The sequence below is a fragment of the Columba livia genome, chromosome 3 (assembly GCF_036013475.1).
Source record: "Columba livia isolate bColLiv1 breed racing homer chromosome 3, bColLiv1.pat.W.v2, whole genome shotgun sequence".
NCBI lineage: Eukaryota > Metazoa > Chordata > Aves > Columbiformes > Columbidae > Columba > Columba livia.
The window spans coordinates 50,658,799-50,680,311 of NC_088604.1; the positions used below are offsets into that span (position 1 = coordinate 50,658,799).

At 37.6% G+C, this 21,513-nt stretch overlaps 1 protein-coding gene across 13 annotated transcripts in view; it reads right to left on the reverse strand.

Annotated features, from left to right (window-relative positions):
• Window positions 1-21,513, reverse strand: part of HS3ST5 (heparan sulfate-glucosamine 3-sulfotransferase 5) — a 185,746-nt gene that overhangs the window by 104,988 nt on the left and 59,245 nt on the right. Inside the window, exon 2 of one of the 13 annotated variants that reach the window (XM_065056708.1) lies at window positions 11,886-11,954. The exons of the other annotated variants lie outside the window; for them this stretch is intronic. The gene's annotated coding sequence lies outside the window, so the exon portion shown is untranslated. The remainder of the gene's footprint in view (window positions 1-11,885; window positions 11,955-21,513) is intronic. 13 annotated transcript variants of the gene reach the window in all.

A 21,513-nucleotide genomic window follows, 5' to 3' on the forward strand; every position in this document is an offset into this window, starting at 1 on the left:
GCAAGTGTTGTCACATATTTACAGACAATAAATACAGCCTGAAAAGCCAGATGTGAAAGGTTAGAAGTACACATTTTGGGTGTTTTTCATTTCTGACCTATTCCTAGAGAAAAAAATACCACTCAGTGTAAGAATGCATAGTATCTGTGCATGTGCTTAGTTGTAAGTTATTACCAGTACAAAAATCACTCTCTAATTGTCGAATAGTAACTGTGAGTTGTCCCAATCATACTGAAGTCAGTGATATCCATGTTCAGAATATGTATCATAATCCTACACAAAACATCAAAGATTAAACAGAGAAAAATAAAGACTAGATCTTCAGCACTGCCCACTGGTGAAAAAAAATATTTAGAGTCGAAGTATTAACTGTGTGAATACAGTCTTTGGTCAACACAGATGAAGAAGCTCCTGCACCGGGCAAAGGCATGTGCACAAAGCTCAGGCATACAAGCAAAAGACTACAATGAACCTACAAGGGAGTGAGCACTGAGGAAATGAAGTCACCAAAGTGCCATCAAATGAAAAAAAGGCCGGAAAAACAAATCACAAAATGAGACCAATATCTGCATAGGCTGGGGTGTTAAAATCAGTTTTACAATTACTTCTGTCACAAATCATAGTTAGTTCTAACATAATTCCGAACTAAAATTAACTATCTATCACATCAGATATGATACGAGCATTTTTCTTGATCCTCCTATCTAAAGATAAATTAGTCTCCTATATCTGTGAAACACATTTTCCCCCCATGCCCAGCTAGACTCTTGTCATGTCTTGGTGATGTGGCTCCTCAGCTTGATGGGGGAACGTTGAACCTCAGCTGAGGTTCCCCATCACATTTGGGGAATACAGAAATGAATGCTGGTGTTGAACATGTGCCCAGGTAGGTGTGTGAAAGTCACTCCTTGCAATCTGTCAGACTTTACTGCTTTGTAGGACACTCTGGTCAGCAGAAAGCAATCACAACTCTCCTGACTTACAAACACAGTGTTGATAGTGGTGGGATCAGTATTAGTACCCCATGACCTTTTTCTGACTTTCTAGGGACTTTCAGCTGATTCTGTTGCTGTACCTCTCCAGGATGGAGCAATCAGCAAAATGCTGATGTGGCTTCCAGGAAGCAAAACCTGCATAAAGTTAAGGATCTTGGCTAAGCAGAGGATACAAATAGGCATCTCCTTTGCTCCACTTCCTGCCTAAAGAAAATTTTGGAGTTGTATGTATTGGGCAACACGATGCAGAAGCATTTGAGCTGGCTCAAGTAACAGAATAGCCATGACCATGCTTTCTCAGCAGAATCTGTTTCAGCATTAATGTGGTGTTCCACTTCAAGTCCTCCAAACTGTATTGGCTCAAGTCAAGGATATCACCATCATAAACAAGTTCTGTAATTTTTTTCTCCTTTGCTCTCTTTCAGCACAGACTTAGGCACTTCAGATCAGAATTAAGCCAAACAGAAGAGAAGATTCTTACCTAAAAATAATAGGCAGCCTTTCGATCGTCTTTCCTATCATGTCTCCTTCCCTTCTCTACCTCCCTCTAGGAACACAGGCACCAGGCACATTTTTGTCCTAGTGCTCTTGCTACCCAAATTCTGGCTGACATGACAACCAACTTCTTTGAAGACTAAGTGCTGAAGATTTGCAGATTAGAGAACACTCAAACCTCACAAAATGTGATGAAACCTTCTGAGCAATTAGTTAATTTTTAATATGTACAAAAATGCATTTTTGTACTAGACCAGCCTATTTCGAATAAACTGTTATTTTTTCTTGGGCCCTTACATGTAAAGGACTTTTTTTTTTTTTTTTTTTGCCTGCAGCAGCATAGTTCAGTAGTATAGCTTTTCTCACAAATTGCCACTTAATAACTTCTCTTTTAGAAGACTCGGTTTTATTAGCAATTTCTATTGACTCTGGCAAAAAAAAACCCATAGCCCTGGAAAACAAGGGCTAAGCCCCCTGGGCTTTGGTAGCAGGTGAAGTCTTGCAGGAAATTTTTAATAAGCAGCATTAGAAGAGGCCAAGCAGGCAGGGTGGGGATATTTTTTCACCAGTACCGATGCTTTCAACTGCTGTAAACATCTACTGGTAGCTCTCTAGGATGACCGTATTAAGCCTTTGCCTAATGAACTATTGACAATAATGAGAGCTTAGACACCTAGTTCATCTGGACACCTACATGTGAATACCTAAATTTAGTTGTTCAAAGCATTATCTTTTCCAAAGTATCAGCATCAATCTCCAAATGTTATATATATAACTTTCAGTCTTAAACGTACCTAAACTCTACATTCACTCATAATCATTAACTTTGTGTAAAATATGCAAATGAAAAAAAATCATGAAACACTCAAATTTCTCCTTGATATCTAACCTTTGGGAAGTATAAATGCATCAGGGTGTATGATCTGGAGGGAGCAAGTCCAAGGCTACAAGGATTTGGAAAGCTAGGGCAAACAGAAAGGGTAGAAAGACAGGGCTCTCTGGTTTAAGCAAGAGAGAATGTTGTACAAGCACTCATACGACTGCATCACACTAGTCAGTAAAATGGTAGATCTGTTCAGATCACTGTCTTCTACTCGCTTTTCAGTTATAATATTATAAATGCAGAGGTAACAATTTCAGTGTTTTGTATTGAACACATTTGCTCAGTAAAAATGCATTATTAGAAAATATTAATGAATCCCATGCTAGCAAGTCCTGTGCTCTTATCCAGTAATGAATTTGCCTTTTTCCTCTATCTATAACTCAGGGTATTGTATTCCCCAGAAAGCAGGAACTGTTCTTAGTTATACTGCAACAGATATCACCCCCTAAAGCCAACATAACTTGAGAAAAAACAAACAAACAAGCAAACTATGTTGGGTAAAGGAGAACATTGTCTGGTAAAGAGTCAGGTTTTTCTAATGACCGCTGTCCTTGTGGCTCACATACAGAAAAGCAGACCAAGCCTGGAAAAAAGTGATACAATGAGGTGCCAGCACCATATCTCTAGCTGCACCATCAAGAAGACTGGCTGACACCAATGTTGTCACCTCAAACTGGTGCTACACACACAACCCTACTTTCCCTGCAGACTGCTGGCTGCACCCATGCATCTGGTCATTTCCTCCTTGCACAGGACTGACACATTTTCCCTACTGCTATGTGTAGCTTTGTGTAGCTTTTTCAGGGAAAATGCTGATGCAGCAGTTCTGCTTGTGGATCTGCTCAATCTGCCAGAACTCAAATGAGGGATGTGTATATTTCAAAATACTCTAACTCACAGAGAAATCTCTTTCTTGACAGATATCACTGATTTCAAATCTGCACTCTTCTCTGCTGTTGCCCCCACGGACAAGACATGGCAAGCTCTGTGACAGTGATTGCAAGCCCTGACGAAAACAGTAGGATTGTTATCTGCCCTTCAACAGAGGGCTACCAGCAGGAGCCTACTTAAGCTTGTGAAACATGCAAGGTCATTCACTTCCATCACACTTTTGTTTTCAAATTTCTCTGGTAAAAAAGTTTTCTTCACTTCTATTATTATTCTCCTAATATTTTAATTCAGTGATGAAACTTCTCCAGACAAAGGAAGAAATGTAGCAATTTTAATTTTAGTCCATTAACTGCCAAAATTACTTCTACCTTATCAACAAATATCTATTACTTTGCACAGTCATGCGTTAATCTATGTAGCAGCCAACACAGGAGGTTACACAGTTGTCTTTAGCACTCCACAGATAGGTGTTTTCCATTATTACTGTACTCAGAAAGCTTTTCTCCCTGGGGGGGAGGCTTCTAATGTGATATTTAGCTTGAATCCTAATGCAACTAAGCTCCATTAAAACCATGCACATGGACTCAAGGGCAACTGTAAATAATGCAAAATAGATCAATACTAATCTTGAACTGTTTATGTGTAATTCTCATGGAGCTCTTATATTTATGACTTCAACCACATCCTGTGCCATAGGTTGTGACTGGCTGCTCCTTCTCAGCTGTGGCCGGGACTTCAGGAGTGTGCAACATCAGCATTGTTCTTATGGATCATATACAAAATATAAGGAAAATTGCATTCTCTCTCTCTAAATATATATAATGATATACAGAAGATATATTCTCTAGAATGTATTCTCTAGAGAAGAACAAATTAAGGATGGAAAATAAATAACATACCTTCAGTGCTGCTCACTCTTGTGGGGCTTAACTTTCTGATCCCATTAGGTGATTTTATTTTATTTATCCAGTCTTTCAAGCATAAACAGACTAAGAAAACTACTATGACTTATTCCAAATCTTAGAAGAAGCAAAATGTGTTTCTATATCGTACCTGTTACATCCATAGACTGTATTTGTGCATGTATGTTCTATACCAGAAAAAAAGCCAATAATTCACATCCGTTTATTGAAAAAAAATTGAATGCACTTTTGGACCTCAAAAGTACAACCTCATTAAGTATTAATGGGTTCTCAATGTAGTTCTTAAAGTATGTATTTTTATTTTAAAGCTAGATTTCCACTAACAAACCAGTTTAATCATCTTCTAAAGGTGCTCTATTCAGAAATCATTCTGAATTATGCAGCTTCCTGAACAGTAAAATATCTTCCTTCTCCTCCACTCTACCCCATTCTGTTCATCTGTTGTGATTTCTGTTTTGTTTTTTTTTTTTTTTCCTCCTCAGCAACCCCTTTTAGGGTTAACAACCAAAAGCTGCTTTTTCAAACACCAATGTAAGTATGATTTTGATGAAAACAGCCCCTTGCAGGGTTCTAGCAGTATATTTTGCTCATTAAAAAGTAGCAGACAGATTGCTGATGAAAATTCTAGTAAGTACTATTAAAGCATTAATACCGTGAGCTCAGGGTTTTGTACAACACAGCAAACCGTATGCTGCAGAGCTTGGGATCTCTTTCCAGCTGTCAGCTGACAGTATCCCTGGGTTCCCGCTAATTGGCGACACACCAAGGCAAACAAGTCAGCTAATTCCAGAACAGTGAACTGATTAACTTCGGATGTATATACATATTTATAAAGAGAGTGTTGCTTTTGTCTCAATAATCAAAAGTAGGTTAAGTTCTCAATTTTAAAATTTGTGGACTACAAAATTATTAATGGCATAAAAAAAACCCCAGAACTAATTCTTTCAACTAAATGTTTCAAAGCTATATTAATGTCAAAAAGGGACAATGTACCTGAATGTAGAAAACTGTGAATAAGCAGTTTTTGTATCATTCCTGTTTATTCATCAAAACATCACTAGCACCCATGATATTTTATTAAAAAATACATATATTTTTTGAAGAATATAACTTTTTCCCTATTTGAGTACTGAAAAATTACATTAAAATAGACTATTTTTTTTTCACTTTCTACCTCTTTAAATTCATACTTTTTAATCACAAAGCCGTAAACTGATAAAATCACACATTTTTAGATCTATAACATCATAAAAGATTTACTTTGATTTTCTTAAGTGTAAATATAAATTGTTGAGTCAGCAGATGCCACTCACACTCGGCAGTCTCTTGGTTCCATAATTTCAAATCTAATGTTTGGAGGGTTCAGGATCCTATAGAGCAGTCAAGAAACCAGTTCTACTTTATCACCAGAATTTTTGAGTCGGTAAAGAAAACTCGAGAAATGAAAGAGCTGGGAAGGCAATATTGCTAGGTATGCTGCAGGGTGGTTGCATTAGAAGCTGCAGATGGTGAAGACAAATGGTAGCCTAAAGCAACTTCAGGTTTTATTTTGCTCCCATGCATGCCTGATCCACTTACAAATCAGAATGTGTAACGTTGGATAGGCCCATGTAAGGTTCATTCTTTTTTATGACTGTGCTGAGACCAACAGTGGTATATTTTTAATACAAAAATATTGAATAACAGATGCATAAAGAGCTCTGAAAGCAGAGGCTGGAAACCCATATCTGATTAATAGAAATAGTGTCTTCAATTTTAAACCAGAAATGGTTTTCTTGTACTTGTTCTACCAGCCCCGCCACTTTTGTATTCCTGGTTTCAATGTGATCCAGTTACAAGAGTGAGCTCAAAGAAGCTATGGCAGAGAAAGTCCATTAGTCTGATGGAGTTCTCCAGGTCAGGGCAGCTGTGATTTTAAACTCCCTGAAGATGAGAATGGCTTTTAGATTTGACCTCCCACTTCCTAGCTTGAATCAGCAGAACACATCTGTGGTTGCAAGTAGAATTGTTGTGCTGATGCCTGGTCAACTATCATTATCATTTTTACTTCCGAGTTTAAAAAAAAAAGAAAGGGACAGACCCTATTTTCTGCCTAAAGATGGACAACATTTTTTTTAATCTAGTTTACCCTGAGTTCTATGGTCAGGTTCTCTATACATCTATTAGTTTGACTTATCATCAGAAAATCAATCAGCTTGACCACAGCTACGTTCAATTAGCTGAGAAGATTTGGGACATTATGTTTCATTATTGCAGGACTGAAGACCTTATTTTAGAACTACCTCTTCACCATCTCTTTTGTAATTTAGAGCAGCTCCACATTAACAAACAAAACTTTCTTCACCAAGTCCTTGCCTCTGTGAGTTGCCAACCACCTTTCCTTCTAATAGGTTTTCTTATTGGTAAAATGAAAAATCTGGCAATTATTTTTAAGTGTTTTCAATTTTTTTGCCCCCGAATCTAATCTTAATTTTGTATGAACAGTTGTCTCCCTGGAGATCATTATGTCTTTTCTGAACACTGTCCATACTCATTAAATTGAGCCATCATATAGCACAGCACGCTGCTATGGCTGCAGGCAGGAGCAGGAATCCTAAAAGATATGTATTTAAATAGTAAAAGATGATATGCAATATTTTCTAGTTCCTGAATTAGCAAATCAACAGAGGAAAGGCTTATGCTTATATAAAGTATTTCAGCTTGAGTGTGACAACATTAATTATCCACTGTAACATGCTGATTTATAATTATGAAATCAGTAATTTAATTGGCATCAAATGCAGTAAAAACATTCCTGCCAGTGTCATTATCTAAGTACCGGTGCCTGATGCCTTCAAACTTAGTTAAGCTGTCTAAAACCACTATTCTGTTAAATCCTTATACCTGTAAAACTGATAACTATTTGAGAAAAATGTTTTAAAATATGCTACTGCATGACTGCTGAAGATACTCTCTACACATTTCAAACAAACCATCCAAACTCACTGCTTGTCCTCAAGCACATGTCTTAGTGTTGATAGAAATAGTAAATATCTATATCCCTTGGGAACAGAAACTGCCAACAAATCAGATAAAAATGATTGATATGTGGATTACTGATTATGTCAATCTGACTATCAGGGCTTCATTCCTGGATGCAACTGTGTTGGCATCCATGTGTTTGTAGGTTTGTGATCGGGTAGCATGAACTACAGATTAACATAGCACCTACCAAAAGATGAGAGTAGCTACTCAGTGAAGCAGAGATGAGCAGTACCAGAGCGGGGATCAGATCAGCCAGTTCACTACACTTGAGGTACTGTATGTTAAAGAGCCTGGGGACTAGTTTTATTCCTGCTAGTCCTTTCACTCCTGAACTGGAGACCAAAGCTAGAACAGCAGGCAGTTCTTCAACCTTGTAGACTTGGGTGAAGGGCCTGATCTTCAGAGAGGGAGTCACACAAAGGGAATACATCACAATAACCTTAACAGGACAGTGATCTGCATGAGTGATGCTCTGTCAAAGGAAGAATCCAACTTAAAAACTCGATACAGCAGGTGGTAGAAGACAGGGAAGAGAATAAAAAACTCAGTGCTGTAGTCAGTAAATCATCCTACAATGGTTTCTTAGCCCTGCTCTAGATGATGTATTGTGCCTCTGTAACTATTTCTGTGATGGAAGGGATTCCTTCTACTGAAATTGTTTTACCTCTCCAGCTGCTAATGGGACTGAAGTACTACCACTCTAAGCAGTTCATTAAATCCTATGGGAATAAGCCTGGATAAGCAAGATATAAGGGATGACATAACAACATGGGATGCTGAAATATTCAGCCATTTTTTCAGATCATTTTAGAAGACTGTCAATTCTTTACACAATATGTCATTTTGATATAAATACAAGTATTCTACTAAAAGCTGTTAAGCTAAAGATAGCTACAAATATACAAAAAAATATAGTATTACCAGGAGCATGGCCTAAGAGAATTCCTAAAGGCAGATATATAACTTCTCATTAAAAGTATCATGCTGTCAGATGTGTGTATATGGAACAGGATTCACCTCGTATTAACTGAAAGCTAAACAACAAACTTCCGTGGGAATCCCTCTGCAGCCAGTGGAGGCAGACATCTCCCTGGGGTGGGCCATCCATTCCCAAGGTAATGTTGCACAGTGTCTTTGTGTTTTCTACCACCAAGGGCCTTCTACTTGCAACCCTGAAGCCTTCCTTTCACTCATTGCTCAAATCTCCCACCAAAGGCACCATGCCAGTGTTCTCTCAAAGCCTTATGTCAGTATTTTCCCATTGTTATTCTCACATCCCTGCATCTGCAAGTCTCAAAGTTGTTGTTGTGGAACATTCTTATGGGAAACAATGACCACTGGTGTGAGAGTCACCCTTCTTCCATCTTTTCTCTATACTTTGTTTACTCAGTGGATCAAATCAAATGCATGAAGACACTAACAGCATCATGTCCACAAACAACTGCCAGTTTGAGCAAGTCTTGAAGACATCCATACAGTTACTATAGGAGATTCTGTGTGTGTGTTGGTAAACCACTGCCTGCTGATGGGAGCAGGGCCCTGGGGTGCTCAGCTGTGGACCTTGTCACTTCTTTCTCCTGGTGGCCACCAGGGAATGTTTTTCACTTTCCCTTTTCTCTCTCTCCATTTCTCTTTTTATCTTTCTCCAAAAACTACGTTGGCTGTCAATGTACACCACCAGCTATGGACCCCGCTGATAAATCTCTACGCGTGTGAATCTGTCTCCTTTGTGTCACAATAGGTGACTGATAGTTTTTAGATACCTAATTTTCTGACAGTTGGAATCACGTCAAACACATCTTACCCTCAGGCAGCGCTGAGATGGAGGGAGCTGGCAGAAGCCCTTTTCTAACATCTGACTTTTAAATACTTAGTTTATGTGCACAGTCCTGAAGACTGTAACCAATACACAGTAGCAATAGGATTATAGCCTCTGCTGGTAGAATAACTTAAATTGTTCATGCTCAGTCTTTCCAATATTTCCCACAGCTTCCATTCTGTTTGAAAGTAAGCCCCCGAGCTTTTAAGTGTTTGGTAATGTTAACAGGCCACAATCACAGAAGAATCAGAACTGTGAGAAGTAAACTCTCTGGTTTAGCACTTGTAAATCAAGATTTCTAGGTTTCTTTGATCACTATAAAAGTAATTAACCTCAGCACAAAAGAGAAATAAATACAAAAAAAAGTTATTGAAAAACTAAGCTATTATTTAGACAATTGAAAAACAGGATACGCAAAAGAATGTGGAATACTTAATTCCATTTCTTTTGTGTATTTTCTTTAACAATTGTTGTTAATAAGAAGGTTCACAATGGAAAACATCATCCCAATTTTTAGATACAGATTTGTGAAGCATCACATAATTACCTCTTATTCTCCCTTTTGTATCATAAGAATGATATGAACAGCGCTATTTTTTGAAGTAGCATACTGCAATACATAATGGCCATGTATTTATAAAACATTAACTGTTAGTGAGATTCCTCAGCACGGTGATTTGTTATCCATTGTCTAATGAAAATGAAGCCAATTCAAAGCAGCCACTGCTGCAAAAATACCAACTGCAGCATAGGGTAAAGATCTTAATGAGAAACAGAATATCTTTAAAACAATAAGAAAGAAATATGAAATACAAAAAGTTTCAGATTAAGTATGCAAAACACAAAAGCTTTCAGTGATGGTATTTTAGAGATGGGCCTGACCCAAGAGCCTCCCAAACCAGGAAGACAGTAAGTGAGACATAACAGAGCAAATTAGCAACACACAGACATACTTATGTAGTTTCTGGACCAGAGCTGATTCGTATGCAGCCTAAGAGAAGCCTGGGGAAAAAGCTAGCCTGGCAGCAGCAGTCTGTTAAAACATTTGCTTACTCATTTTGCTATTAGATGTAATCCATAATTCAGCATTAAGTAGTTTGTTCGAGACAACCCATTGTTGAGGGCCCCCATAACTTTTTGTGAGTCTCCTGATGTGTTTTTCTTAAAGAACTAGATTACAAGAGTTATTTTTACTTAATTGTTGAGTTATAATTGTTGAGTTATAATTGTTGAGCATATTGCTGGCCTCAATAGCTGTGCTAAAATTTGAAAACGTTACAAGAATAGATAAAAATAGAAGGCAAATAAAAACAAGTGCAAATGTTGTTGGCTTGTTTTATTTTTACATCACGATTTTTGAACAGCAAAGCTTAAACACATGCTTATATGCTTGCTAAACTTGAGCTGAAATCTGGCATGAACCAGGAAAGTGAACTGGAGTGAACAGGACTCAAGTAAGACTTAAGGGCTGAAAACTAAGAACATTCTCAAGGACTTTCTGGAATTGGGATTTGGTCTGTCTTGTCCAGAAGCTAATTTAGATTCTACTTATCTAAAATCCAACCTGGCTATGTATTAATTTATTCAAATTGTTCAAAAGTAATTACTGAAAAAGTCAAGAAACAAGATGAAACAGTGTTACAGTATAGCATGTGTCTGAAAAATAAAAATAATCTACAAACTATATAAGGAAAAAGCAGCATTCATTTATAGTGAAGTTACTTCACATAAATAGTGAAAGTAGGTTAAAGCCTAAGGAAATCCTGTACCATGTTCAACAGCTTTAAAACTGACATAACATGAATGATTGTCAAAAACTGATGGGAGCTGGTGATGTTAAGAAATATTTACCAGGCAAGAGATTTTTTTAATAAGGTGTTACCATTTTTGACAGTTTATATACCCAGAAAGAAGTCTCATTAATAGTTATATAATGCAACCTATTCAATTCTGTTTCCTATTCTCTAAGGCACTTCAGCAGCAATGAAAAGATGATTTGGGCTCAGTAAAGGCTTTTGTAATAGCTGTCAACTTGGCCAAATACTGTTTCGAGCAATCTGGACAATAAGTTTGACAGTATACTTAATTCAATACAAAATTAATAAAGGCAAGTCAAAGCAAAAGCTTTTTCTTAAGAGAGGGGTGTGGAGGGGGAAAGAAGGAAACTGCTATTTCCAAACAATTTTTGTCTCTCTTTCTTTCTTGTTAAGGCCTAAAACCCATTCATTTTGATCTACAAGTTCCATTTGGATGAATGGTTGCTTCCAGGAATTAGCCTGTGTCTGAGACACCAGTTTCTGAAACGAAAAACAAAGTCTTTGATACTGAGTCACTCATTGACTTGGGATTACATGAACATTGCATTTGTTCTCTTCCATTTACATTTAATAAAATATGCTTGATTGCCACTTTCTGCTTTAGCCAAGAGACACACAGGTTTTGTTTTCCAAAAACACTCTGCTTCTTTATTCCAGCACACCCCATCTTCCCCTCACTTTCTACTTTCTATTCTACAAGAAGAACGGCACTCAGGAGGAACACAGTGGCACCAAAACTCCAACACTGGGTCTTAAATTAGTCAATATAATTTTTACTTGACTATTAGGAGGTGTCTTTGTATCCACAAGATCACATTATTCAGATTAAATGTTTCCTGATAACTTTTACAATATAACGATTATTCCAAAGTACTGTAATCTTGACACCAACAACCTTTGGAAGGAAAACAAACATAATCACATCACTTTAATAATTCCACAAAAAAAGCATACACAAAGCCTCAACCACTGAAGAGGTGAAGAAAAAGGCAAAGTCAAAGCAATGCTAGTTCTAAGGATAAGAACAGAGTGTCTCACCTCAAAGGTATATTTGTGCAGTGTTGTGCTGCTCCACTCAGGCACCTGAACTAGGAAAGACCTACACCTCTGGAACAGAGAGACAGGTGAGTCAGTACAGCAGAATGCTGAGGGCAGCTGACCCTACATCTCCCTGTACCACTCAGGTGCAGCTGTGCAGCCGTACCACCCCTGGGATACAACCCTGCACAGAGATACAGACATAGATCACCTGGTGATGATGCATCTCAGTAGTTTTTGCTGAAAAGACAGCTCAGTCTATGCTTTCACTTTTTTTTTTTTGGTTGCTTTTTTGTGTTTTTGTTGTTGTTGTTGTTTTGTTTGTTTGTGTTTTGTTTGTTTGTTTTTTGTTTTAATTCCATTTGTGTCTGTCCAGAACATTTAATCCACATCTGCTGGTGCTTAAACCTGTGCTATGGTGATGAATAAACAGGACTGCCTAAGATATAGAGCTTCCTTTGGACTGGCACCTCTCCGATTTTGCAGTGAGGACACAAGCTAAACCACCGATAACACCTTTTGCAGTTCCATAGTTTCCCCCAGCTTCATTCCAGGATGAGGAAAAGGGAAACACTATCACAAATCACCACAGCAACTCATTATTTACCGCATCACAAGAAGCCACAAAAATATTCTTCCAGAAAATGTACAACTGCATGCAGAGAGCTGCCAACATTTCTTGTTTCTGCTCTGCAAAGTGGTCTTTCCTACCATGAAGAGGGTACCCTGAAACTGCAGCAAAATTGGCAGAATCTTCTGAGGAGAGGCTGCATAGTCAGGGTCTCCAAACTAAGAGAGCCTTGTCCCCGGCTTAATTAATAAACACAACTTATATGGGCAAACAAGGGAGAAAAAAGTGTATCACCTGCCTCAGAGAGAGACAGAACTTTTAGCAACATGCTCTAATGAGGTCGGGTTGACATGAATCTCCTCGGTCATATAACGTCAGCAGCCTTTAGTTGTCTGATTCACATCCTACCTCTTAGTGTTAGGTATGAATCAAAGCCACCTTTGGTCAGAACACATAATCCTTTTTCCACTGAAACACCATCTGATGAAACAAGAATTATATAAACTCTCAGAGCTTATGTTTTAGGCAGTAACACGTTTTCCCTCAGCGGCAAAAAAATAGTCTTGAAAGTTGAAAGTAGAATTAATTATGAATTTACTTGTTCATGTAGAATAATCTGTCTTTAAAATAGCTCAGCATTGAAATTGCCTCAAAGGCAGAAACATCTGCTGCAGAATGCAAGCACATACACCCTGGCTAAAAACAGAAACCTGAGATTTTGCTGTTGATCAGTTCTGCCTTTGCTTGTACTTAACATTGCTGCCCAATTGCATTGCAAACACTATAGAAGTTTAGTGATTGCTTTGAGTGGCACCTAAAACACAATATGCAGGTAGGATGAGTATGTGGATGTAGAAAACTAGTGTCAAAATGTATCTACACAAAGTGACACAGTCCTAAGAAACCTGCCTTTTCAGCACAAAAAGCTCATATGTACACAGATCTTAGAAGCATTGTATTCAAGAAACAGATGGAAGTTTGCATATTGCTCATAATGAAAAGTGAAGCAATAGGAAATAGCCTGCAGAGAGCCGGAAAATCCAGATAGCTTACCAGTAGCTTACCCCTCAGAGAGGGGGAGGGCAGGGAGGAAAAAACCACCCCAACAGTCTGCAAAGTCTGAAGTCATTACAATATACTATAGTATTTGACAATAAGATTGCTTATTTTTCTTTACAAGAAGGAAAGTGAGTTCATTGTGATAGGGTGAGAGGCACTAGCTGTGCAACTGAATGCTGCTTGCAGTAATGACTAATGAGTTAAAAGGAGCCTGCAGCAGGGAGTGAGTTTGTTATGCAGCCTCTTGTCTTGAAACGGCAGCTGGGCTTACTTTGAGACTGCAGAACTTCAGTAGAGTCTTTCATATCAATGTGAAAATGCATAGGAACAGGTAAGTGTACAAATATGCTGTCTGTGACCACTCGTTGACACTTGGAGGTCAGCTGCAGCTTTGCCTGTGCACCACTCTAAGCCAGTAGCTCCTGGCTTCACTTTCATCATGAATGAAGCAGTGGGAACATGTCTTCCTTGTAGGGGCCTCTGCTCTTTGTGTTTCTAAGTCTCCTCACAGTAACACCAGGTGAAGGCAGTTTCACGAGGCACATATTTGTGTGTTGGACAAACTCACTGGAAATTTAGTGCTGTTTGCTGTTCTAACCTCCTGGAATAACATACCTATCAGAGGTCTATTACTGCATTCAGTACACGTGCACAGACTTGTCATGGTCAGCTGCACATCTTCTGGGATAATGGAGGGCATATGCAATTGTAAGGATATATAATTAAAAAGTGAGAAAAGAAAACTTAGCAATGCAGTATTGACTGTGGACCACAGATATCCTAGGTGGTGGGGAAATGACAACTTGAGTTGAAAGCATTACAATACAGAGCATCACCTTGCCCGTGGTACAGTTAACTTGCAAGCCAGATAACTTCCCTATTCAAAAGCAAATTCGTTGAGTTTAAATTATTGACTTACAATCAGGGTAACATAACATGTCTTCCCTGATAGCTGTAAAGAATTGCAGCTATCCCTCTCTCTCACTGTTCATAATGCAGGAAAGAAAAGAAGAGGAAAAACACTTTTATATACCTGAATATCAGAGTCCCATTTTGTAAAGAATTGCAGCTATCCCTCTCTCTCACTGTTCATAATGCAGGAAAGAAAAGAAGAGAAAAACCACTTTTATATACTTGAATATCAGAGTTCCATTTTGCCTCTGATAACAAACAGGAAAATCCATACAAGATTAGTCTTTTTGTGATGTGCACCTGAGCAGCAGACAGCAGAAATTTTTAGCATAATAACTCACTTCCCATGCACCTGTGACAGGGACAAAAAACCCAACATCTCTGCTTTCCAAATAGCTGCCAACTTAGAAAATCCCCTCTAGAGATGTGAAAAAACAAAGTTCCAGAAGGGCACAGTAGAACAGAGCTTGTATGAAACAGTTTTAACCACTGATTTAGGTCTGGCTGTGTTAACAGCTGATTCTATTAAATCAGACCACATGAACACCAGTATAGTCCTACCCCCTCGCTGTCTGAAGAGACCTGGATGTTTCTGGTTCTTCAGCCTGCACAAGAGGTCCGCTGCCTTTTAGAGGCAATGAGTGTGATACATGCAAGTGAAAAGGAGTAGGGAATGGTTATATTCAGTAGTGGATTTGCACAATCCACTGCCTCATGAAATGGAAATCAAGTGCAATCCAAGTGAAACCATTTTGGAATTCAGAAAACTAAGTCCTCAGAAAAATCACACATAAAGAATTTAAACAGTAATCACATCACAGGCCTGTACTAAGACCATACTGGAATCTTATTGATTGGCAAAATAAACAATATAGAGAAAACATACTGAAAAGCTACATTAGCTGATAAAATACTAAGGAAAATATTGCCAGAATAAGAACAAAGGATAAACTTATTTGCAGCTTTGCAATACTATTTGTAGTACTATTACACCACAGTTCTGATGATGATGACAACTTAAATGTGGTCAAGGAAGATGCAAAAGTATAGTCATTGGCTTGCTTGCTTGTTTGCTTGCTTGCTTTCTCTCTCTCTTTCTTCCTTTCTTTCTTTCTCTTTCTCTCTCTCTTTCTTTCTTTTTCTTTCTTTCCCTCTTTCTTTTCTTTTTTCCCATTCCATCTTTTGGACAAAGAAAGAGGAAAGCCCTAGCTGAGGAGATCCCCTGTGACATAGTTAGCTCAAGTACATTCCCTGAGTCCCACTTGTGTAGAGGAACATATTGGTGCTGAAGGAACATGGTTATACTGTTCTGGCAACCTCCATCTGGCGTATTTGTCCCAGGGGTGTTGCAGACAGCTGGCATTAGTTTTGATAGGCAGGCTCAAATCTTTGGATCGATGTGTACAAGTCAGACCTGTAACTGTTGGTTACTGTGCTCCTGCACCAGGCAGACACCGGGTTTTATCTTATTTGTTCACTTTTAAACCTAAAATATTGTCCATTGTAATACCAGACACTCAGCATCATCTTCCCATCTTCCTTGTCCTTCTACCAGAGGAAACTGAGTTTAAAGCCCTTCAAATGTGGTCTGTCTTAATCTGTCCTAATATGCTGAAAAGGAAACCATTAGAAAGGTAGCTAAATCCTTACAAATTCAGGATATCTGAACTCTGCTGGCAAAAAGACTGAGCCAGTTAAACTGAACTTCTTCTTCCACAGGCATTATTGAACGCTGACAACAGAGTAGACCGATTATCCCTACAACATTCTCCATGAACACCTAGCTGAAATCATACCTAAAGAACCTATGTGCCACCTTAAAAGTTTTAATGAAGCTGATTTTCAAAAAATGCAAAAGCTGTTACTTCCTTCTTTGTCCCAGACATCCTGAATTAATATTTTTGTTAATTAATTTCTTTAAGAATTTAAATACATATCAGTATTAGAGCAAGGAGTCAAATAGCATATATGAAAAGAGCATTGTATCTCTTATATAAGCTGTTCATTACAAACTGTATCATTATCCAAGACTGTAATGCAATACTACAGAAACAGAAACAGCATGAATGATCAAAATTAATAATAATAAAAAAGATAAGTATATTCTATTGCAGTGAAATTTTACTATCAAGAAGTTGTCTAGCAGCCAAGAGACTTCTTTTACAGTCCTACATCAGGGGCTAATAGACTGTCACTCCAATGCTGCAGACGTTAGTCTTTGAGAACAGTCCCATTGAAAAGAAAAAGCTTCAAATGTTCTTTTTTTTTTTTTCTCATTATGTTTAAAAAGGTCTTTTTTCTGAAACAAAACAAAACAAAACAAAACAAAACAGCTTTGAAATCATTCCAGTATCTAAAGCCATTATAAAGGACACAATTGCTGTCTCCATTTGAGATTTCTCCTAACAGGGAAGGTAACTCAAAAGTTGTCTTTTGAAGTTTTAAAAAATGCCTTCATTTATGTAGAATTTTCTAATAGCATGAATAGTGATACAGAACTAGATAGATTGTTTTTGTTTAAATAAATATCAGGTTTCCCTTCATGCTGTTTCACGTGCTTATCATTGTCTTAAGAGCTACACATCAGCAGAGCACCAATTGAGCACAAATTCCAATTCTTTCATGACTCAGCTATTTAATGTGAAATTATGTTATATTCAAAAATAAGAATTTTCTTGCAAGCTTATCTTATCCAGCTCTCTCATGGCAGTTTTGTTACTTAATTTAAAACATAATTTAAAACATTTAAATCAAAAGGGTAATTAGTCGTGAAAAAGCCTAAAACCTGAAATATTCCCTATTCTCCAGTCCTGTCCTTTCTCCTCTTATGACTACCTGGGAAGCTATTCAAGTCTGAGTCTGATAAAAAAAAAGAAAGGAATGAGACAGGTTTTTAGGTCTATCTGCTGTAGTGGGACAAGGAACATACAGACTTTTAATGGTACTATCTGTATCCAAAAAAATATGGCTTCTTTGACAGAACTTTATTTTCTCCCTCTGTGAGACACTATTTCTAATGAGATGCTTGAACTGCCTCTCAGCTACCAATATGTCACTTTTTTGATAACACTGCTGTCAAAATATATGTCCATTAGAACTTAATAGAAGAAAAGGGACTTTAAGGGGGAGAGGTATGTGTAAACCTTAAGGGGAGGGGGGAGAAAAAAAAAGGAGATATTGGTATAATGTGACCAAGAGCGGAAAAAGGGTATCTTCCATAAAAATGATTTCCAGAAAGCATCAAAGCTGGATTAATGACGTCTCATTTTTTAGGATGTAAAGACATTCAAATCAATCCTAACATTAGTTTATTTCATTAATATCTATTAAAATAATTTATTTGTATATCCCAGAGCTCCTGATCTTTTCCCTAGATAAATAGTCATTTCAACAGAACTGAGGTAAGAATTGCAGTACAAGTAACTTAACTGTAATAGTTCTGCTCAAAATTATCTTCCCTTTGCTGGCTATACTTTCATTTAACTCAGTGAGATTTCCTTGCCCTCCAAAGGAGATTATTATAGTGTTTTGATTCAAAGTCTAACTAAAATGCACAAAATTAAATATTGGAAGGGACAGGTTTGTAGCTGCTGTAAAGTTTCATAGCTCTATTCACTTCAAGAACGTTTAAATAATTTATATTAGTAGATGATTTGCCTTAAAAGTTCACAAAAAACCTTCAGTCCCCTGCTGTTGCTCTTCCACACTGCACAGACCACATTTTGGACAGTAAATATGAATGTACAGTCAGTACTTTGACTTTTCTTTTTTGTCTTTTTTATTATCAGCTATTAGAAGACAAATAAGTTTCATGCACATTGATTTCCTGCTGTTCTGTATGTGGAGCGGATAATAAATCCATATCACATCAAGTGTGCTTTAGAAAAAAATGCACTTTAGATTTTAGAGCATATAACTAGGTCAAAAAGGCAGCCTGGATATCTGACTTGTCTGGAATCAAAGAGCTTATCTGGAAACAAACTGAATATACCTTGTAGATATTTTCATTGAAAGAGAAGGTGACTGAGAATTCAAATTTTGTACATATTGTAATAAATCAATAGGTAGTAAAGAAAGTAACTTGGGGGTCTTTTTGTGAGAGGTAAGATGCAAAACCTTTGGTTGCTATGAGTTGTTGTGGTAGGAAACAAAGAGGTCTTTCATAAATCTACAGACATTAAATATTTGAGGGTGCTGGTATAAAAATATTATAAAGCTGGGAAACATGTGGTTTTAATCAGAGCCATAGAATAACAGATATGAAGGGAACTTATCTGGTTCAATTCCCTGTTCAAAGCAATGCAACCTTTAGAGTTAGATCTTACTTTGAATTCAGTTCAGGTTAGTGAGTGTAATATGCAGTCAAGTTTTTAGTATCTCCAAGGAAGAATCTTTCCTCAGCCTCGCTGGGCAACCTGTGCAATGTTTGACCATCTTTACCTTGTTTTCCTCAGTATTTAACCTGAATATCAACCATTATAACTCATGTCCTTTTCTTTGGACTTTTCAGAGAAGGCCGGCTCCACCTTTTCTGCTTGCAGTCTTTCCATACACCTCTTTCCATACACCTCCATACACCTCCATCCCCTTTATCATTTTGGTGGCCATCCTCTGGACTTGCTCTACCATGTGACCATTTTTCATGTATTGGGGGCCACAAAGTGGACACATTTCTCCAGATGAAGTCTCACAAGTGCCAATGCTAGGGAAATAGTCACTTGAATGACTGGAAATAACTTGACAGTGCAGGCTGGTCTGTACATAGTCTTCAACGCTGCAAGAGCACACAACTGACTCAAGCAGCAGGTGGCTGACCATGCTCAGATATAACCCAGGTCCAACCTTTTTAGGCTGCCCTTTGGAGGATTCGTAGGTGTGGTTGACCGAATGTCTGACTTCCAGGTTCCAGCTTATTCTCCAGTCTAGCCTTTCACCTTGTGAGGGGACTATTGCTTCAAGGCAAAAGTGGCAGGATGTCTATTACTGACTTTGCTTAGCTGAGGTTTTAGCTTTTGTTGTGAATGAAAAAAGAAAAAGATGGATATTCAAATGCCTTTGAGCTACTGAGTTGTCTTAAAGGACATGGAAAGTTAAACTTTAAGATAATAGCAAATTATTAATTCTGCAATACATTCCTTTCCTATCCATCATTTGGTGCCTGAGGTTTCTCAGAGGGACAGGAAAAAGGGAATCTGTTGTCTTTAGTATGTACAGGATACTCATACACTGGAATGTGGATTAGCGTTGATATTAATAAGGTGAAAGAAACAAGTTGAACATTCAGATAACATCACTTCTGTACAAGCCACATAAGATTATGCAGATTAGAAATGTATGCAGCTTTTCAGGTGATTTTTTGTCTTTTAAGTGTTCACAGAGCAGCTAAGTGAGTTCTTCCACCTTTGTATAGTGAGATAAAAACCTTTCTTTTAGATGAGAGCACTGCTCCTGTTATCTGTGCCTCTGTCACCTTGAGACAAGTCTGCCAAAATACAGCCTGTATGAAATCACGTATTTGTGAGATCATTTCAAAGCTTATGTACACTGTTTCCTGAGTATTATGGGACAAATACTATTGTGAATACATAGATACAACAGTTCAGAAATGACACTGGCTGTTAATTTGAGATTCATTTGAACTTCTAATGCCCTAATTATTTAGATCCAGACAAACTGTCTTTTTCTCTGTAAGCTGTAAGCAGATGTAGGACTCGAGTCAGTTTAAATTCAGTTGTATCTTAGCAGGGTCTGTATTTAGGACTGCTCAGGTCTCAAACTCACTATTCAGATTTACACTACTAAGGTATTTTTTCACCCATTAAAATTATGTAGCTTTTTTAACAACATCAGAATGATCAAAGGCATAATTTATGGCAGACCTAGAAATTCTTTTAGATAGTCAGTCTATATGATGTTGAGAAGACCTACCCACATGCCTTGTAAATTTTTCAAATACTGAGTTACTTAAAAAGGAAAAAGAGTCTTTCTTTATAAGCCTACAAATGTTATTAGATTCCAAATGACATTGAGAGTGATCTCTTGATGTCAGAAACACCTCTAGTGTTATCACAAACATTTACAAAATGCTGGCCGGTAGACACAGCATGTAGACTAAGTGTTAGGTGAAAGTGGAAAGCAGGGTGAAATTAATAACCTGATATGAAGCTCGTTGAACTTTTTCATTTGAATCTTTGAAGCTGCCTAGTTCAAGAGGCTTTAGATTTGCCTTATAAAAGACATTATTAAAAGAACAAAACAACAACTTTGCACTGAGGTGTTTGTAATATGAAATAGTGTACTTAAGAAATACATACTATACATCATATTTGTAATTGGTCTCAGCCACTTGAGTTACGATAAATATCAGTCAAAGGCTATCTATAATATGATTTGTTTTTTGGAGTGTTTTACTGTTACTTTGGGCTCCCCATGCAGAAAGGTCTCTGTTACAGGAGATTCGTAGGGAATGAGCACCCCTTCTGACATCTCCCAGCAGGCAAATATTCAAAGGACAGGGAAAAGCATGGAAAGGAAAGCCCTTTGACTCCAACAGGCTACTCTTCTTTATTAAAACTGGAGGTGGCCCTTGAGCATCAGAGGACTATAACTAGGTTTCTGAAAGCTCCCACTCTTTCATACCCCATAGAAAAAAACAGGAGATATCAATGAATCTGATTATCATCACCAATGGTAATTTTTACTGCATTACTCATTACCTGCACTGGTAACTTCATACCTTCTAGAAATATGACCGTGTTGCAGAAAATCATGTAAATCATAAAAATCATATAACCTGATAAAAATCAGGTACTGCTGTAGCTAAACAACAGTTTTTTATAAGGAAGCACAAGTCTAGCCTATTTTTAAAGCTTTCTAGTCTCAAGACAATGTTGCAATATTACATAGATTACTTTAACCAGAATGACTTACCTTGTAAATCTTTCTTCCCCTTTTTACTATGTGGTCCGTGACTTATGCAAGTACACAGTAATTAAGCATCAGCATTATCCATTCTGCTTAGCTGACAACAACGCACCTGGTCTAAAATCTGTAAAGCCAGTCACCCACTCCACCTTTTTGCTCAAG